The 20298-nt window shown below is 41.8% G+C and overlaps 1 non-coding gene across 1 annotated transcript; it reads right to left on the bottom strand.

The window, feature by feature from the left end:
- Positions 1-18792: 18792 nt before the first annotated feature.
- Trnas-cga (transfer RNA serine (anticodon CGA)) lies at positions 18793-18867 on the bottom strand. The gene has a single exon. It is a non-coding gene; the product is annotated as a tRNA-Ser (tRNA).
- Positions 18868-20298: the final 1431 nt, after the last annotated feature.

Genomic DNA, 20298 nt, shown 5'->3' with positions numbered 1-20298 from the left:
GACACGTCTCCATTCGTCCCTCCATTCACGCCTGTCGCGACACCACTGGAGGCGGGCTGCACGATGTTGGGGCGTGAGCGGAAGACGGCCTAACGGTGTGCGGGACCGTAGCCCAGCTTCATGGAGACGGTTGCGAATGGTCCTCGCCGATACCCCAGGAGCAACAGTGTCCCTAATTTGCTGGGAAGTGGCGGTGCGGTCCCCTACGGCACTGCGTAGGATCCTACGGTCTTGGCGTGCATCCGTGCGTCGCTGCGGTCCGGTCCCAGGTCGACGGGCACGTGCACCTTCCGCCGACCACTGGCGACAACATCGATGTACTGTGGAGACCTCACGCCCCACGTGTTGAGCAATTCGGCGGTACGTCCACCCGGCCCACTATACGCCCTCGCTCAAAGTCCGTCAACTGCACATACGGTTCACGTCCACGCTGTCGCGGCATGCTACCAGTGTTAAAGACTGCGATGGAGCTCCGTATGCCACGGCAGACTGGCTGACACTGACGGCGGCGGTGCACAAATGCTGCGCAGCTAGCGCCATTCGACGGCCAACACCGCGGTTCCTGGTGTGTCCGCTGTGCCGTGCGTGTGATCATTGCTTGTACAGCCCTCTCGCAGTGTCAGGAGCAAGTGTGGTGGGTCTGACACACCGGTGTCAATGTTTTCTTTTTTCCATTTCCAGGAGTGTATAATTAACGCGAAGATGGCCAAAAAATCTCATCAGCGCGGATGTACACCAGACTGTAACTCTTACGGGAATTGGCGAAATGGCGTGAGTAATGAGGATAATAGACAAGAGGCACCATATTCGTCCTGTATGGATAAGTTGAGCTTTTGGGTCTGACGGGAGGCATGCTAGAATAGCCCATGCAGCAGCGATGATCACTGTATGCGGATGGTTTAGTGGTCAGAGCATCTGCCTAATAATCAGGAGACCCGGGTTATAATCTCTATCCGACACGAACTTTCAACTTTCCCCGCTGATTTACATCAATGTCCCCTCGCAGCCAATATCTGTAATTCATTTGTAAGATTGTAACCCCTTCGCATATGCGCCTGGCATCCGAGACCAAGTCATGGACTCCCTACAACATTCTGTGTCATTTCGTAGCATTGGTCAGAGACAAGCGACAGTCACAAAAGGGAATTACCGTTCCGTGCATAGACCGCCGTTAACATCGCAACACAAACGGCTGCGTTTTGAGTGGTACTGCAACCGGGAAGCATGGACAGCTCAAAAAATGGCTCTGAGCACTATGGGACTTAACTTCTAAGGTCATCAGTCCCTTAGAACTTAGAACTACTTAAACCTAACTAACCTAAGGACATCACACACATCCATGCCCGAGGCAGGACTCGAACCTGCGTCCGTAGCGGTCACGCGGTTCCAGACTGTAGCGCCTTTAACCGCTTGGCCACACCGGCCGGCTCATGGACAGCTGATGAATGGCGTCACATAATGTTCAGCGATAAATCGCGGTTCTACACTACCACAAACGGCCATCATAGGTGAATATGAAGACGACATGAGGCATCTGGTATGACTTCAGGTCTCGGCTGGTAGTGATTAAGGGAACTCTGTGGCGACAACAATACATCACGGACATTTTGTGTCCCATGCGTTACCTGTCTAGTAACAACATAGTTTTGGCCTTTTCCAACAGGGCAACGCTCGTCTACAAGTGGCACGTGACTCTATGAACTGCCTGCGTGATGTGCCTCCGATAGAACATGTGTGGAACCAGCCGCCCCAGTGTCAGTATCCAGAATATCGAAGACCAGTTACAAGTCTCGGTCCAGCTGGCCTCAGGAGAGAATATAATGGCTTTATGACACCCGTTGCAAGCGAGTCTGTGTATGCATCCAGACCAGCTGGGGTGAAACATACTGATATGATAAACGGGCTCACACTGCCAAGTTTTCTATAAAGTTAACTCGATTTTGTAATCATTGAAATAATATCAGATACCCGCTCAACACGTGACATTTCATTTCGGTTCCTCCTCCCCTTCTGAGCGTTTCGCTCTTTTTGTCAGGCAGTATTTATCGTTGTACTAACTACGTTGAGGCGAAAGTCGCGCAAGCCACCTCAGGGGGAGTCATTCCGGCCATAGTTCAATAGGATATGAACAAGATGAGCTCAACCACTTATGGTAGGCTTTCAAGAAAAAAATGGTGGACCGAGCACTCGGTCCAATAAGACAGAAAGCCAGCGCTAATGAAGAACAACGGCCGTCAATTGACAAACTTTTCCTCCCGTTTTTTTAACAAAATTACGGGGTGCTTCAGGGAAATATTGGCCAAGTGTGGGATTGACACGATCTTTATACACACAAAAGAGGCAAAAGAATGCTTAAGAAGAGAAAAATCTGTACGGAATCCACTAGCGATAGCTGGGATTTATAAAATCCTTGTAATTGTGGGCAGGTAAACATTGGAACCACAACAAAAAGCGTTAACATCCGCTTCGCGCAACGTAAAAAGACAGATTGCTATTTTTTTCGAGATAGAAACAGCGAAATAAATTTCATAGCAAATACGACGCATTATCAGGTGATCGTATTCAGACAAAGATTCACAAATATTAAAATAATTCGAGCGGACTTCAAAAAGTGAGTTACACATAATTATAGTAAGCGAAGTAGCTTTTACTGAACGTTTCTCTATATTTCTAAGTGATGATGTTACTTTTCAACATAGTCTCCAAGTTCCTTAAACAATGGTCAGCCGGCCGCTGTGGACGAGCAGTTCTAGGCACTTCAGTCCGGAACTACGGTCGGAGGTTCGAATCCTGCCTCGGGGCATGGATGTGTGTGATGTCCTTACGGTAGTTAGGTTTAATTAGTTGTAAGTCTAGGGTTCTGATGACTTCAGATGTTAAGTCCCATAGTGCTTAGAGCCATTTTTTGAATGATGATCAGAATGTTCTACAAATCATTCTGTTCCTCGACGACAGATGTTCTTTCCTTTGTCACTGAGCCTTTCGAGAATCGCTGCGCGAACGTCCACATCGCCGGTAAATCTGTTTCTCCCAGATGTCATTTCAACTTGCGGAAAACATGCAAATCGCATGGTACAAGGTCTTCCTTGTCGGCCAGTCTCACCCACGTCTGGTGAACGTTAGCAATAGCTCTCGTATTGTAAGTTATTTAAATTTTAATAACAGTTAGTTTAGTAGAGATTACTCATTAAATACGTCCATTAGTGCGTTTTTTAGGCTTACTATTAAAGTTATGTAATACAAATACAGAAAACTGCAACCAGTCACTTATTTTAAGTACTTGTTTATTACAGAAGTGTTAAGGCTTTCGTGGTCACTTGTTGACAAACAGTCTACTGGCTTCTGTCTCTGGTTCTTCAGCCGACGTCCGTCTGATGATTTTTTTTTCCTGATCTTTAAAATGGTTCATATGGCTCTGAGCACTATGCGACTTAACTTCTGAGGTCATCAGTCGCCTAGAACGTAGAACTAATTAAACCTAACTAACCTAAGGACATCACACACATCCATGCCCGAGGCAGGATTCGAACCTGCGACCGTAGCTGTCGCTCGGCTCCAGGCTGTAGCGCCTAGAACCGCTCGGCCACTCCGGCCGGCCCTGATGTTTCGCCAGAACGATTGGCTGACATTGTCAAAGTTTCACTCTCCATTGCTGGTGGTGGACTGGAGCCGAGCTCGCGGCCGCAGACTATATGCACCAGGCGCGCCAACGTCCAAGTGGTTCTCCGCAGTCATTTCCGGTGCCGTTCTCTTGGTACATGCGACGGTCGTTCGCTGCAGCACGCGAAGCCAGGATCCGTTTACCTCGTGGCTTTCTTTTGTGTATTTCTGTAGATTCTCTTAATAAGAGCATGTGATAGTTCTCTTCAGCGCCGGCCGTTGTGGGCGAGCGGTTCTAGGCGCTTCAGTCCGGCACAGCGCGACTGCTACGGCCGCAGGTTCGAATCCTTCCTAGGGCATGGATGTGCGTAATGTCTTTAGGTTGTTTAGGTTTAAGTAGTTCTATATTCTAGGGGACTGATGACCTCAGATGTTAAGTCCCATAGTGCCCAGAGCCATTTGAACCATTTTTAGTTCTCTACAGCCAGAATTTCCGTGTCGGTCTTAAACAGCGTATGCTCTGCCACAGTAGATTTCTCTGCCTTCCACCGGCTTTCTAACCTTTTCAGGCTCATCTTCAGATGGTGCACAGGTGGTTACATAACAGTTTCATAGCTCAATGCTTAGTGGTGGCTTTGCGACAAAAAGATGGAACATGCTATATAATATATCGCATGTATATGGCGATTTGAATCCAAAAATGAAGATGGAACATGCTATAATATATCGCACGTATATGGCGATTTGAGTCCAAAAATGAATTATGTACCTACTGCGACACTAAGGGTGGTTTTAGCACAAAATTCATTTTTGGATCCAAATCGCCTTATAAATAATGCTCATGGCGATACACTGAAGTATGTACCACCTTCTTGTGATAGAACAAGTATCCAACATTACGCTATGAAATAGTTGGGCACAATCTAAAGATGAGTCTGTAAAAGGTTCGAAAACCGGTTTATGGAATAAACAAATATTTCAACAAAGTGAGTGGTTGCCGTTTTCTGTACTTATGTTGAATATACAGTCACGGGTTCCTAAACATCCATAATGGATAAGATTAATCTGTTACTGTTAAAGACTTCACTTTTCTTTACTTATCACTCCATAAAATGTGAGAAGTTCGAAAAGTCGGGTTTTACTCCTATATTTGTTGATATTTTGGTGCATTAAACTAAGAGAATACCATTTAACTGTTCTTTTTTTTTTCTTTCCAGCAATTTAATCAAAGCGTATCCATTTATTCTAAATTTTATATTTCCAAAAATTAGTGTAAATCAGAAGTTCTTTTATTTAGAAATTTCTGCAGTAGTAGTTGGTTTACAAAAATTTACTTTAAACTTTACATTTTATTCAGAATAAGTTAATTAACAGATATTACAGGTTACTAAGGGCTGAGTTCTCGTTTTAACTGAAATAAATTAACGTTTTACATTATATGCCTAAAGCGCTAACCTATAAGTCTAATTTCTGCAGCTCGTAAATAAGGAAAATTTGCGTAGTGTGTAATATTAGTAATTTTCGCCTCACAAACATTAATATACGCTCAATAGTAAACGCCTGATGGCCTAAAGTTATCGAACAGTTGTAAAGTGAAAGAAATGAACCATCCCATAGCAGCGACAGAGTCTATTAGTCTTTATCTTTGCCGTCCTTGCGCGATGCCTGTAAATTTCTAAGTTCATGAATCGATTAATGGTATAAAAAAGAATTCTGTTGTTTCAAGACAAATGACGCATTTGGCGCCTCACCTTTTATTGTTTGTACTCTATGAAAGGCGGACGCGGACTTGCTGCGTTCCGCAACTGTATTTTATATTTGATGTGAAAATATTGAGTGAATATGCTAATTGTTATTTTTTCCAATCAGAAAACATGTAGTCTCTTGTAACTGATTACGAACAGACAGCATCAAGAGGACATTTTGGCTGTTATGTGTAAAGTATTTAACTACAATGGTCTTCCATTGTAATTTAACATGAAAAGGTACGTAGCATTAAAAACGTGTGTTAAAGATAAGTGTGCTTATTTTAGTAAATTAACCTTGATGATTTCCATGTCTTTATTTACCTGAAGGATAATTATTTTGTGTTACTTCATCGCCAGAAATTACGATCACGCTAATGGGTCGAATGAGGCAGAAGGAACATTATCGTTTTCCTATTATTTCTTAACAAAATTTTTTTAATTGTGTAGTGTTGCATTTCTTTTAAAGCCTATAAATTTTCTGGTCCCTTAGTGTTGATCCGGGTATGACTACATCGCGACTATAAAAATGCACAGAAATGATAATGTTTCTTCCGAACGATCTCAAATATGTATCAATATGCTGCTCTTATTCAGGTATTTAATGCTCAACGTATGTTATTATAATAGTGTAATCAATCCCTGATTCTGTTGCCAAGTGGCCCACCAAAATATTCACATTTTCGACATTTAAAAAAAAAACAATTCTTTTTATTTTCGTTCCCCAAATGCAACGCTACTCTTGGCTCCCGAACAGGGACTTGAACAAAAATTATTTCATGTATGTGTTTAAAAATTTTTCAGTGCTTGTTCTAATAATTGTTTCATTTTTTCATGTGGATACAATTGAACCGAGAAAGAGAAGTGGGAAAACCTTTTAATTAATTCAGAAGAACGACTGATGAATTTACAAAAAAAAAAAAAACTTGTGTATCCAGCCGTATCACCATCAAGGTAGCCATAGTAAGTGAAATTTTTATACGCAGTAGCCAAGCTTTCGTAGTGACGTTGCATCTTTCGAGCTGATCAGAACGTAAACCTGTCTTTCCTTGCCTTGAAACAGCTTTATTCAATTTGTCTATAGTCCATTCTTATGTAGTTAAATTCAGTGAAAGTGTACCATTGTTGTCAGCGCATCAAAAAAAAATTTTTTTTTACAGTATGGCGGATAATTATCCTCAAAACTGGTAAAACGTGTGATATTTCACTTGTTTGTAATTAGTAGGTACCATCTTGTCTTCTTGGCGTACATGAACGTCAGTTGTAACCCAGAGTTAAAATTTCATCTTTGGTCCCAGTAAGCCATAGGACAAACGACTGACGGCAGTGACAAACAATATCTGTAGCATTTTGACGTTTGACAAATAATTCATGAACATGGCTGACAGTAAACAGCGGACACAAACAAAAGCAGACGACAGCGGTGATGCGAATGGACCTCACTATCCATTACGATCACGCGCGATAGGTACACGAGCGGAGGCAGAAGCAGCCTCGACCGAAGTTTTAGAAGCTGGTCCTAGTGTGCAAACTATTCCCGCTTTTGAAAAAAATGACTTGGCCGCAATGATCGGAGCAATAATGGAACATAAGTTCGAAAGCCAAAAACAGGAAAGATTAGATGAAAAAGCCCGCGAAGAAAAAGAGAAGGCCGAAAGACGGCATAATAAAGATCAGGGCCTTACAAATTTGTGTAATTCAGTAAAAACAGACATAAATGCAGTAAAAACATACATAAATTCAGTAAAAACAGACACAAATTCAGTAAAAACTGATCTGCAAATGGAGATAAATGACCTAAATACACGGCTAAATTCGGTAAAGGCCGAACTAAAGGCAGACATAACAGCTGATTTAAATACACTGTTGGGTAATGTCCAAAGCCAAATCAGTAGTCAGATCACGACCATCAGGCTAGAAATTGACACACAGGTAGAGTCAAAAATAGAGGATATTTCAAAACGGTTAGATGAAAAAATCGAAGCAGCCAAGGGAGAGATAAATTCAAAAGTGATTGAATATCAAAAACAAGCTGCGACCTTAAAAGAAGATTATACTGCAATCTCTGATGAGGTGAAGGGAGTTAAAACCGCAGTAGACACGATCGGGAATGTGTGTTGATGATCTTTCCAAACAAGAGTGAGACTCTTAATGTAGAGGATCAAATAAAGAATACTGTTAAGGCACATGCTGAAGCATTGTCCGACCACTACCAAAAGTGGATTAAAAACAAAGACGAATTCATAGAAAACAAGGTCAAGAACGAACTCAGGGAAACTGTCCTAAATGTGACCTTTGAAATATTGGCAGCCCCTGGAAAAACAGGAGACACGGTCATGTCAGAATTAGGCCAGATAAGACGAACGTTAGATCAAGATTTACCTGAATGGCGTCAGCAGATAGTTGATGAAGTTCGTACACTAATATGTCAAGTTGAAAATTCCCCACCTCCCGTGTCAGGAGAGTGGAATAATTCACCACGATGTAATGAACAACAGCAGGTACATTACCGTTCACCATTTGATAACGCTCAAACTCATAGTTCTATAGAAGCACAATTTAACCAGAGTACCCGCCCACCCACTTTTGTCAGTTTGATGCAGGAGGAAAGTGTGATCAAACATCGTGTTTTTCCGACCTTTCACCATAGGAAAGAGAAATTCATCCTATAGTGTTCCTCCTAAATTTTTCAGGAATTTTCCCGAATAGTTGGATTGACCGCCAGCGACTCCAATTCGTTACTGGATTTATCGTAGGCGATGATGCCTTATGGGGAACCGAAATGGACGACTCTTGTAAAAGTTACAAAGAGTTTGAACAGATGTTTTTAGCTAAATTCTGGAGTTCTGGTGTGCAGCAGCCCTGAGAAAAGAGGTTTACAGCGCCTTAGTTTTTAACCGTAAGCGCGGTAGTTTGAGAAGGTATTTTGAAAATTATTTAGCGAAAATCAAGTTCTGGGATTCGCCGATTACCGCCAAAGACGTTATTATGATTCTGAAAACTAAGCTACCGATTGCGATCAGAGAAAAGTTAGTGAACGTGTCTGAGGACGATACGGACACCTTCCTATATGTGTTAGACTCATTAGATCTGATTTACGAGGGCGCTAGAGTTGATGTTGGCAACGCCCACTTCAGTGCTGGCGGCCAGCACAATACAGAATACGCAGGCAACCATGGTGGCCGAGCGAAAGCGCGTCACAGCGACGGCCATTACCAACCCCACAACGGTTTCAAAAATAAACACACTATGTACTCCAACAGTAAATACAAAAATAAGTACAATAACGGCCAGAGATACAATCCAATATATAATTCGTCACCACCTCAGTACGGAAATGCACATCATAATACACAGCCACAGCAATATGGAAACACGCAACCGATCAACGGTAATTATCAAAACGATTAGTCTTACTATTCAAATCGTCAGTGGAAAGGAAATAAATGGCATATACAAGGTGGAGACCAACGTACACCTTTCAGTAACGGTTACAATCAACACAAGTCACAGCAAAATACCGTTCAGCCACAAAATATACACTTCACGCAACAAGCGAACGGACCTTCGAGAAGTCTGAAGCCTAAACGCCTGCATAATACGCAAATTTATTATACGCAAGCGAATACGCCAGGACAACAAGATCGATTTCCACCCGAGTTCGTACCACAAAACCAACACCAGTTCGAGACGGAAGAAATTTTAAGAAATATAAATCCGCAGGAAAGTGAGCGTCGAGCGGAAAATTAAAAGCAGCACCTTTGAGCCTCCTAGAGGATGCTGCAGGTTTGAATGGGGGCACCCTGTCCCTTAGTCCACACGAAATTAAAGCAATTAGGAATGACAAAGAGACAAACGTACGGGATGATCTAGCAGCAGACACTGAGACGAAAGACAATGATGACAAATGGGACGGACAAGTTCAAGCTTCCGAAAGAGTATCAATTGCCAACATACCAGTAACAGCCATTGTAGATACAGCAGGTAATATAAATGTCTTATCTTTATGTTTATTTAAGCAAATATCCTCTGTATGCAAAGTTTTATCACTTCCAATTCAAGGTTGCACCGTTTCGGGAGCAATTGGTCCACTAACACAACGTGTAAATCTTCAGACTCAGCTTCAAATCCAGATAGACTCTATTCCAGTAACGTGCATTTTTCTTATTGTTAAAAATCTATCAGTGCCATGTATACTGAGTATGTAATTCTTGAGGCAGACGAAAGCTAAAATTGACATCGAGTGTGGAATCTGTACTCTAATAGCGAGTCAGCAACAACTAACTGTAAATTTGTTAAGAGGTAAGGTGAAGACAAACTTTGGAGTGCTTCAAATAGCAGTACGGCCATGGACTAAAAGACAACAGTACAGTCAGACAAAAGGCATGACAGATCTTGAAAGTGTTAATGACGATGAGTATAAAGACCTAATTCCCGGTCAGAATGAATTATACCGTAAAGCTAGTGAGTCCACTGAATTATCCAAACAACAGAAGAATGAGCTTTACAGTTTGTTAGCAGATTACGTTCAAGTATTTTCTAAGAAACCTGGACTAATAAAAGGATTTGAATATCGAATGGATGTCCTGCCCCATTCAACCTACTGTAGAACAAGCTATTCCATTCCATATGCGAGACGCGAAGCTGTCAAGTGCGAGATCAGGAAAATGTTACGCTGGAATATGATAGAAGTGTCTCATTCACCTTATTCGAGTCCTTTATTGTCTGTACTAAAATCAGATGGTAGCGTAAGGCTAGTCCTAGATGCAAGATTAATCAATAAAATTATAGTACCCATAAGAACGAGACCAGAGGCTCTTGAAGAGCATCCGCAGAAGTTTCATGGAGTTAAGTATTTGAGCACCCTTGATTTGAAAAGCAGTTACTGCCAAGTAAAACTTGCGCAGGAGTCTAGGAAGTACATTGCCTTTTTTTTGCAGGTAGATCTCACCATTTCAAAGATGTACCGTTTGGACTAAATGTGAGTTCCGGAATTTTTATTTCTGCCCTCGACTGTGTACTAGGTCCTGAACTTTTAGATGAGGTAACAGTCTATGTGGATAACGCTCATGTAGCATCGAAAAATTGGGAAGATCATGTGGCCCTTCTGCAAAAGGTATTTCAACGATTCAGAGAGTATGGTGTTACAGCAAATCTTAAGAAATCCAAAATTGGAAAAAGTGAAATTAAATTTTTAGGACACATCAGCACCCCTGAAGGAATTAAACCTGACCCGGAAAAATCGTCGGCTATAAAAAACTTTCCAACCCCTGTTACAAAAAGGCAACTGAAAGGCTTTATCGGTCTTACGTCATTTTTCAGACGTTTTGTTCCCAGTCAGGTATTGAACACTCCCGCTCTTCACAACCTTTTAAAAAAGAATTCACATTGGAATTGGACGCCGGAATGCCAAGACGGATTTCAGAAAATTAAAGACAGTTTGCTTAACGGTGACATCCTGCATCATCCTCAGATGGATAAGGAATTTTGCATTACTGCAGATGCTTCCTTTGTGGGTATCGGCGCTTGTCTTTTCCAGATTCAATTAGTAGATGGACACGAGCAAATCCAAGTGATTATCTTTGCGAGTCGAGTGTTATCTAAGTGTGAAAAGTCTTATTCGGTTACGGAGTTGGAGGCACACGCCGTTGTATGGGCTTTTAGGCGATTTAACTATTATATCTATGGAAGAAAAATTAAAGTCTATTCAGACCATCAAGCCTTACCATTCCTCCTTATATGCAAGTTGCAACATCCCCGTCTTACTCGATGATGCTTATTCCTGCAGGAATATGACTTTGACATTATATATATAAATGGTAAAGATAATGTTATAGTAGACGCACTTTCTCGCTCACCTGAGGGCTTACCAGAAACCAGAGAACTGGTGGAACAAATGTCTAATTATAAATTTTGTTAATGAAAGATCCAATTCACAGAAAGTATTTTTTTTCAGTTATGTAGGCTGATTCAGATTCTTCAAAATACAGATCCAAAACGGAAAAAGGTTAGACAAATTCTTCACGAAAATCCAGCCCACAAGATGTCAAAGTTTTATAAAGTTCATAACCAAGTGCTATTTCATAAGACGTCTGAGTCATCTGAGAGGTGGTGTGTTTGCATCCCTCGAAATTTCATTGAACATCTTCTGTGGTACACTCACATTTCATGGGGTCACTGAGGACCAGAAAAATGTTAAAGGAAAATCTCGACTTACTGTTATGTTCCGAATCTACATCAGAGAATCCATAAATTATTGAGAAACTGTGTCATCTGTCAAAAGCCAAAATCCTTAAACATTTCCTCTTCAATCCCACTAAATCCAATAATTGCCGAAAGGCCAGACCAGCTTCTTAATATCCCACGCCCGGGTTCCGGGGTTCGATTCCCGGCTGGGTCAGGGATTTTCTCTGCCTCGTGATGACTGGGTGTTGTGTGATGTCCTTAGGTTAGTTAGGTTTAAGTAGTTCTAAGTTCTAGGGGACTGATGACCATAGATGTTAAGTCCCATACCACTACCCACCGGAAGGGGAGGCTAAATACTTAGTAGCAATCCTGGACAATTCTTCTAAGCACATAAGACTGTACGCAGTGAAATCGTCTTGCGCAAATCCGATGATTATTTCCCACGATTCGGGGTTCCAGAATCAATCTTGTCTGATAATGCTCCAAATTTCACATCACGCCCATGGCGTGAATTTCTTGCTCGCCATGGAATCAAACAAATTTTGATATCCCGGTTTCGACCGCAATCGAATCCGACAGAGAGAATCTTCAAAGAATTTAACAGATTTATAAGGATTTACATTCCGAATAAGCAGACTAAGTGGGTAGACTTCGTAACACCTTTCGAACAGATTGTAAACCACCTTCCTCATCTGTCGACCGGATTCACGCCACATGAGTTAATGTGAAGATCAAAAGAAAGGAATGAATGGATAGACCCCGTTCCAAAGTTACAAGACAACGAATTGGACCTAGACCCAAAAATCAGGCAAGCTCTCATATCGTTGACAACGTATGCTAACCTCCGAAAATTTGATAAGAAGGTAAACAGAGTTATCGATTTCAAAGAAGGAGAAAAGGTATTAGTCAGAACTCACTTCAAACCATCCCTGTTGTTAAAGAAGAATCGTAAGTGGCAACACATTTATGAAGGTCCCTTTGTGATAATGAGGAAACCACACATTGGTAGCTATTTGTTATCTGACACTGCCACGAATAAAATCAAAGGATTGTTCCACCATCATGATTTAAGAAAATTTTATAACGCCAGGAATTAAGTTAATTTAAGCTGTAAGAAAATTCTAAGGTATTGGAGATCAGGATTAACCAATGAGTGACAAGAACTGAACTGAACTGACTACAGACGTTAACCAGTGCTATAAGGAAACCTTATGTATTAAAACAACGCGTCTGGAAAATAAAATACAGAATAAGTTACAGACAAGTATTTATATGAATAATCTTTATGTAAACAGGAGGACATGTCCTAGAGGCGATTTTTAATTTTAGTTATAAGTTAGTATGTAAAAAAATGATGTACTGGAGAGGTATTAATTAGCCCCGAGGTACTAAAATGAGGAAAGAGGAAGGAGCGAATAACGCACTTCTCTCGCTAAATAGTAATTTGAAAATGAGCAGGAAGGAGCGAATGACGCACTTCTCTCGCTAAATAGTAATATGAAAATGATGATTATATGTGTTTAGTATTAGTAAGTGAAATTTAATCGAGGACAAATTAATGACCTGTTGTAAAAGAAAATACTTAACGTCCAGACAAAAGAGGAAAGTAGTGTGAAAAGATTCGATTCCATGAGGTTATTCCCTATTTTCAAATGTGACGTAAATAAGGCACCACTGGCGCTACAGTCTGAAGCCGAGCGACCGCAAGTTGCTTTTGCAACGATGAAAAATGAAATGTGACTCTATTTCCTTATAAATTTTGTAAATATGTGTACTTATAGCCTTAATTTTAAGAATCATCAAGAAAGCCTGAATCCATACAAACACTGATAGAAACGCAGAACAAATTCACAATGACCCACCGTCAGTTATTACAAATTGAAACGTTAATTCTTTTATTATGGAATGAATGTGAAATGAAACTTTTAATAACCTGTATGGTACACCCGAAAATTACAAATATTCCAATGGGCATGAGGATGAAAGTAATACCTTCGGTATTCCTCCCCTCCTCACGGGAGGCAGTGTAATATTAGTAATTTTCGCCTCACAAACATTAATATACGCTCAATAGAAAACGCCTGATGACCTAAAGTTATCGAAAAATTGTAAAGTAAAAGAAATGAACCATCGCATAGCAGCGACAGAGTCTTTGCCGTTCTTACGCGGTGCCTGTAAATCTCCTAAGTTCATGTATCGATTAATGGTATAAAAAAGAATTCTGTTGTTTCAAGACAAATGAGGCATTTAGCGCCTCACCTTTTACTGTTTGTACTCTATGAAAGGCGGACGCGGACTTGCTGCGTTCAACAACTGTATTTTATATTTTATGTGAAAATATTGAGTGAATAAGCTAATTGTTATTTTTTCCAATCAGAAAACATGTAGTTTCTTGTAACTGATTACGAACAGACAGCATCAAGAGGACATTTTGGCTGTTATGTGTAAAGTATTTAACTACAATGGTCTTCCATTGTAATTTAATATGAAAAGGTACGTAGCATTAAGAAAACGCGCATTAAAGATAAGTGAGCTTATATTATCTTTATTTACCTGAAGGATAATTATTTTGTGTTACTTCATCACCAGAAATTACGATCACGCTGATGGGCCGAACGCAGCATGAGGCAGAAGGAACATTATCGTTTTCCTATTATTTCTGAACAAATTTTTTTTAATTGTATAATGTTGCATTTCTTTTAAAGCCTATAAATTTTCTGGTCCCTTAGTGTTTATCCGGGTATGACTACATCGCGACTATAAAAATGCACAGAAATGATGTTTCTTCCGAACGATCTCAAATATGTATCAATACGCTGGTCTTATTCAGGTATTTAATGCTCAACGTATGTTATTATAATAGTGTAATCAATCCCAGATTCTGCTGCCAACTGACCAACCAATATATTCACTTTTTCGACATTAAAAAAAATTCTTTTTTATTTTCGTCCCCCAAGAGCAACGCTACAAGTGTTAAGTGTGTTGATGCTTTTGATCTGTGTTGCAATGCGTGATAAGTGTGGATGTTGCCGTATAGGAGTCAGGGAGTGGTATGTGTATATTGTGAGTTGGAGTTTCACTGAGGTGACTGTAATGGTGAACTGAGTGGGTAACTCAACGAGGATGTCCTATGGAACTGTAGATTATACAAGGGAGACAAGATAATCACTAAACAGGAGGCGAAGGTTTGTGCTCTTCAGGCTGAATTTGAACACTTGGAATTTGAAACAGATAGGTTGAAGAGGGAAACAGATCATGGGAACTGGACAGATGTAACAAGCAATGAGCGGAAGGCGAAAAGCTCTTCAACTTTTTCATCTACATCTGAGCTCACAGTACCGAATAAATTTGACTTTTTAGCTGAATTAGAAGAGGAAGAGCCTCATCCAGATGTAGGCCACAGTAGGGTGCAGTGGACTTCTAGGAAAGAAACTAAGTGTAGGTCGGCACCAAACGAGAGTAGGAAAAAAGGTGTGTGACTGCTGGGTAGTTGTAGTTGTCATGGGAGGGGTGTAGGCTAGATGGTACATGACAAATTGGGAACATGAAATGATAAGTAAATCAAGACCGTAAGCTGTCGACAGGCGTTGATATACATCAACGGGGACAGTTGAAAATGTGTGCCCCGACCGGGACTCGAACCCGGGATCTCCTGCTTACATGGGAGACGCTCTGTCCATCTGAGCCACCGAGGGCACAGAGGATAGTGCGACTGCAGGGATTTATCCCTTGCACGCCCCCCCCCCCCCCCCCCCCCCCCCGTGAGACCCACACTCCCAACTTAATGTCCACACACTACATTCGTAGTGCCCCTGCCCATTACTCTCGTTACTGCCGACCACTGTGGCCGAGCGATTCTAGGCGCTTCAATGAGGAACCGCGCTGCTGCTACGGTCGCAGGTTCGAATCCTGCATCGGGTATGGTTGGGTGTGATGTACTTAGGTTAGTTAGTTTTAAGTAGTTCTAAGTGTAGGGGTCTGATGACCTCAGATGTTCACATCGTGCTCGCGGCAGACAATCTTACCGACTCCCGTAAGAGTTCGGGCAATGCGTGTGCATCCACACAGAAGAAGAACGTCAGTGGCCGGTTATCCTTAACTATATGAAGATGGTATCTGTTCTTTCAGACATGCCCGAAAGAACAGATACCATCCTCAATAATTGGGAACATGGTCTCAGGTCGCAAGTATTGTGAAGCCAAGTGCTAATCTTAGCCAGGTGACAGATGACGTAGGGAATTTGTGCAATGATTTGCAGAGAGTATCAGGTTGTTATAGTAGGTGGAGCAGGATATACCCTAACTAAGGACAGAATTCCTAAAACAACTTAGTTCAGCTACATTTGCTCTTACAAGCATTGCAAAACTTGGGGAGAGACAAATCAGTAAGTCCACATATTTTCACCCATTAATAACTCGTCTATAAGAACGAAAACACACTGGAAGATAACATCTGGTGCTCATCTCTGATCATCTTTTAGATGTCTGTTTAAGGAGATGGGGGTTCTGGCAACTGACTCACAGTATATTTATTCCCTTATGAAATTATCCACTGCACCAGAAGAGAAAAAGACAATCATTACACTAGATTAAGGTTTTTTTTAGCAAAAGACGTGGTGCACAATGCTACTACCAAAAGTTTTGATCTCTTACTTATTGATATAAAATGCCTGGTGGACAACAAAGTAAAAAAATAAACTACAAAAGATTCTCCTTCACAATGACATCTTTTCCGTAGAAGAATCCCTATTATTCTTGTGAGTAAGAGATGGTTCTTACTCACATGCGTATGTCTTCTTTACTATAAAAAAGCACTTATTAGTCATGAGCATGTGGACCTACTTACCACATAATTTGTGATACAAATATAAAAGTCTCTTTCCACCTCAATACGGTTTATCGGAAAAATGATCCGTGGAACGTGAAAGCAACTAACTAACTAAAAGTGTGGTCTTGGTCAAATTGTTGGCACCATTTCAGTACAGCTCGATGCGACTTAACATCAGGTCCATACACCGTCAGAATTTCACGGCACAATCTAGACGCTTTGCCCACAAAAATCGTACTGTTCAGCGTACTTCAACCTTGGAGTACATTTCAAGTAGCCTAATAGCCACGTCACTTCACTTCCACGCTGTGATACACGTGTTATCTGGACCGCAGGGGGACAGTGTCTACAGAAGACGTGGAACGTGTGCTCTCTTCTCATAATGCACCATTCTTACACAAATGGCTTAGCGTTTAAAAAACATGTGTAACGTACTTTCTGAAATCATTGCGTAGTTTTAAAACAAAAGAAGAATGTGTTCAGTTAGATAAAGCAGGATATCGAGTCTGCGCTAATAGAATGACGACAGATTACTTTAATCGAGAACAATGTCTGCTGCCAGAGATAACCGTGATACCCACATCACGTGATGAATGTCGGTGCTTTCCGTGTAGCTGTATAAATGCCGGGCTTTCGAGCCCTTGATGCAGTTGCCCCTTAGCTCAGGTGATGTCTCCCTCAGTCGGAGAGGGACAGCCATGGAATCCCCACATATTATAAAAGTGTATGTACGTATGTATGTTTGTTCCACATCAACCACTAAACCACTGTATCGATTTCACCGAATTGGTACACATGTCACTTACTATCTGAAAAGAATCACTGTGGAGGTAACAACCACCTACCTGTCAAAGGGGTGGTATAGAGGCTAACGTTGCTGCCTCCGGATCACGGGTACCAGGTTCTATTCCCGGTTGGGTTTGGGATTTTATCTGACCAGGGACTTGGTGTTTGTGTTGTCCTCATCATTTCATCATCGTCATTCGTGACAGTGGCTCGATTGGACTGTGTAAAAAATTGGACTGTGAAAAAAATTGGGACTTTGTGCGGGCGTTGTAGACCTCGCAGTTGAGCGCCTCACAAACCAGAATTCATACCTCTCAAAGGGGTGGAGGTGAGAATAAAAAAGAAGCGTACCTCACAACGAGCAAATAATCAGACATATTCACCCAAAATTGGAGAATATGACCACTTAGTGATATAAGAATATACAGCCTACAGATGCAGTTCAACTTTATCGTTTACCTAGGTTTCAACGTTAGTAATAACGTCTTGTTCAGAACATAAAATATTATTTAAATGTTTGCCTAAAACAAGTCATGTCCTACTTCAACTTTATAAAACTTGATGCATAACCATAAAGTTTTGTCACTTCTATTAAACAAGCTGTAGCAAATTCGCTTTAAGCCCGTTGTATGGTCCTCGTCGTGCGACTAGAGACCTAATAAGTGAATTCGGGAAAACGGCTGATCCCATATCGTGTTCCCTTTTTAAGTGGTGCGGAAGTAATTGTTGGTCACGCAGGACGTCCCAAATTGCACTGTTAATAATACCCATTTCACGCGCAACTGTCCGATCACTCGTAGGCGGGTCCTCTTCATTGTCAAAGATTTTCATCATATTCGGCCGTGCGGCTTCACTGTGGAGCACCACGCTGCTGCCTCTTCACGGAGAAGGTACCTGTTTCTAGGAACCGATGTGTTACTTCGGCAAAAGGTTTGTGTAATGATGCGTTACGTTGCGGAAAATGTTTGTGACACAGCCGACTAGCATCTCTTCCGCAGCATCATGTGGCCGTCGGACGTAGTACACGTCATCCAGTCTACCCCACTGCATACCAGGACAAGCAGCTCTGAGACTTGTCTCTTTTCCTCAGCAGACGTGGACGGATTACGCATCTGAACTGAACCCGTCGTAGAACGGAAACAGTGCGTTTCCGGGGATGGGTTCCTAGTCAAAATATTATGTACTCATTGCCCTCTACAACTACTACAACTTTCTAAAGGGAATTTCCGAAAACCCCGTAGAAAAAACAATTCTTCGTTGTGGTACACTAAGCGATATGGAAAGACGGAAAGACTAATTTTGTATTGGATTATTTGGGAGGTTTTTTCCCGTTACTGTTTGTTGAAAACATAAGTAAAAGCGTAAAGTAACCTGTCCCTTTTTTTACAGCGTGCTTTGGACGCTTTTCTACATCGTCAGATGGTATTTACGGTGAAACTTCCTAGCAGATTAAAACTGTGTGTGGGACCGAGACTCTAGGCGCTACAGTCTGGAACCGCGCGACCGCTACGGTCGCAGGTTCGAATCCTGCCTCGGGCATGGATGTGTGTGATGTCCTTAGGTTAGTTAGGTTTAAGTAGTTCTAAGTTCTAGGGGACTGATGACCTCAGAAGTTAAGTCCCATAGTGCTCAGAGCCATTTGAACCATTTTTTGGGACCGAGACTCGAACTCGGGACCTTTGCCTTTCGAGGGCAAGTGCTCTACCAACTGAGCTACCCAAGCATGATTCACGACCCGCGAAAGGCAAAGGCCCCTAGTTCGAGTCTCGGTCCGGCACACAGTTTTAATCTGCCAGGAAGTGCATATCAGCGTACACTCCTGTGCTTTACGGTGTTTAGCTCAGACGCTTTGTTTCTGGTAAACAATCTCGAAAGATGTAGAATGTTTTAATTTTAACACTCCGATTGCACAACCCTTCTGGTGGGTTATTAAGGAAAAAAGAATTGTGGTAATGTCCCTGAGAAAAAGGCTGGAATTGCTGCCTGACAAAACTTAAAATTTAGTGGCTGTTTTCGTTGTGTTATTATTTTATTTTAAACCTATGTTATTCCACAGTATTACTTGTTATGGGGTTACAACATATCGACACAATTACTAGAATAATTAGAAGTAGCGATGGATATCTCCTTATTTAGCTGTATCTATATCTCTTGGTTGTAGGTAGATATATATGAATTTGTAGCAAAAGTAAATTTCGACTTCGTTTCTAATGGAACGATAACTAGATGCATTATTTTTGCGTTGGGCATCACGTACGTTACGTATGGTTCTAGATCATGTGCTTCCGGGGGTTCAATTTGTGCACAATAGCTCAACTAGCACCCCTGCCGTCTTCTTCACGTGCTGTGAGTTGTGCTGTTGTATGAGCTCGCTGCCTCGACTCGAAGCAGAATGTGAAATATTGTTGGTGTAGCGACGCTATTTATAGACGAGTTCCACTCCCGACGCCCGCTACTTCCTTCAATGCTGTTCTGTCTTTCAGAGCTCTCACTGATATTCCGTGAAAAGCGTGTCGCGGCTCTGGTAGTGCATGTGATTCCCAGCGAGATCTTAATAAACTGAGTGCCGGACCACAGGCGTTATTTACATTTAACTGCCGTTCATGTTTATTAGGTTATCCGGCATATTTACACTGATCAGCCACACTGTCCACCGCGATGTTGGACGCTGATGTCTTTGCGGGCACGTGACGCAGTAATAAAAGCATATAAGCGGAGCAGACCGGGCGGGGGATCACCCTAGCGAAGATATTGGCTGCAAATGGGGAAATTCATCGATATAAGGGATTTTGAAAAAGGACAGTTTATTATTACGCAGAGATTATGAACGAGTATCTCAAAAACGGCGAAGCTGGTCTACTGTTCTCGTGCTACTGTCGTGAGCATCCACGAAAAGAGGTAGAAGGGCAGTGAAACTACCACTAGGCGTTAAACGGTTGGACGTCCACGACTGCTGACAGAACATGGGGTTCGGAGGGTTGTATGCTCTAAAAAGTAGGATAGATAGTGATCTGTGGCAACTCTGCCGAAAGATCACAACGCTGGTGCACGCACAAGTCTTTCGGAACACACCTTTCATCGTACATTATTGAACATGGAGCTCCGCAGCAGACCACCCCTATGTGTTCACATTTTGACCCAACGACATCGTCAA

This window comes from Schistocerca cancellata, chromosome 9, assembly GCF_023864275.1.
Source record: "Schistocerca cancellata isolate TAMUIC-IGC-003103 chromosome 9, iqSchCanc2.1, whole genome shotgun sequence".
Taxonomy (NCBI): Eukaryota; Metazoa; Arthropoda; class Insecta; order Orthoptera; family Acrididae; genus Schistocerca; species Schistocerca cancellata.
Note: the sequence above shows the minus strand (reverse complement) of the source record. Positions and strands in the feature narration are given on the sequence as shown.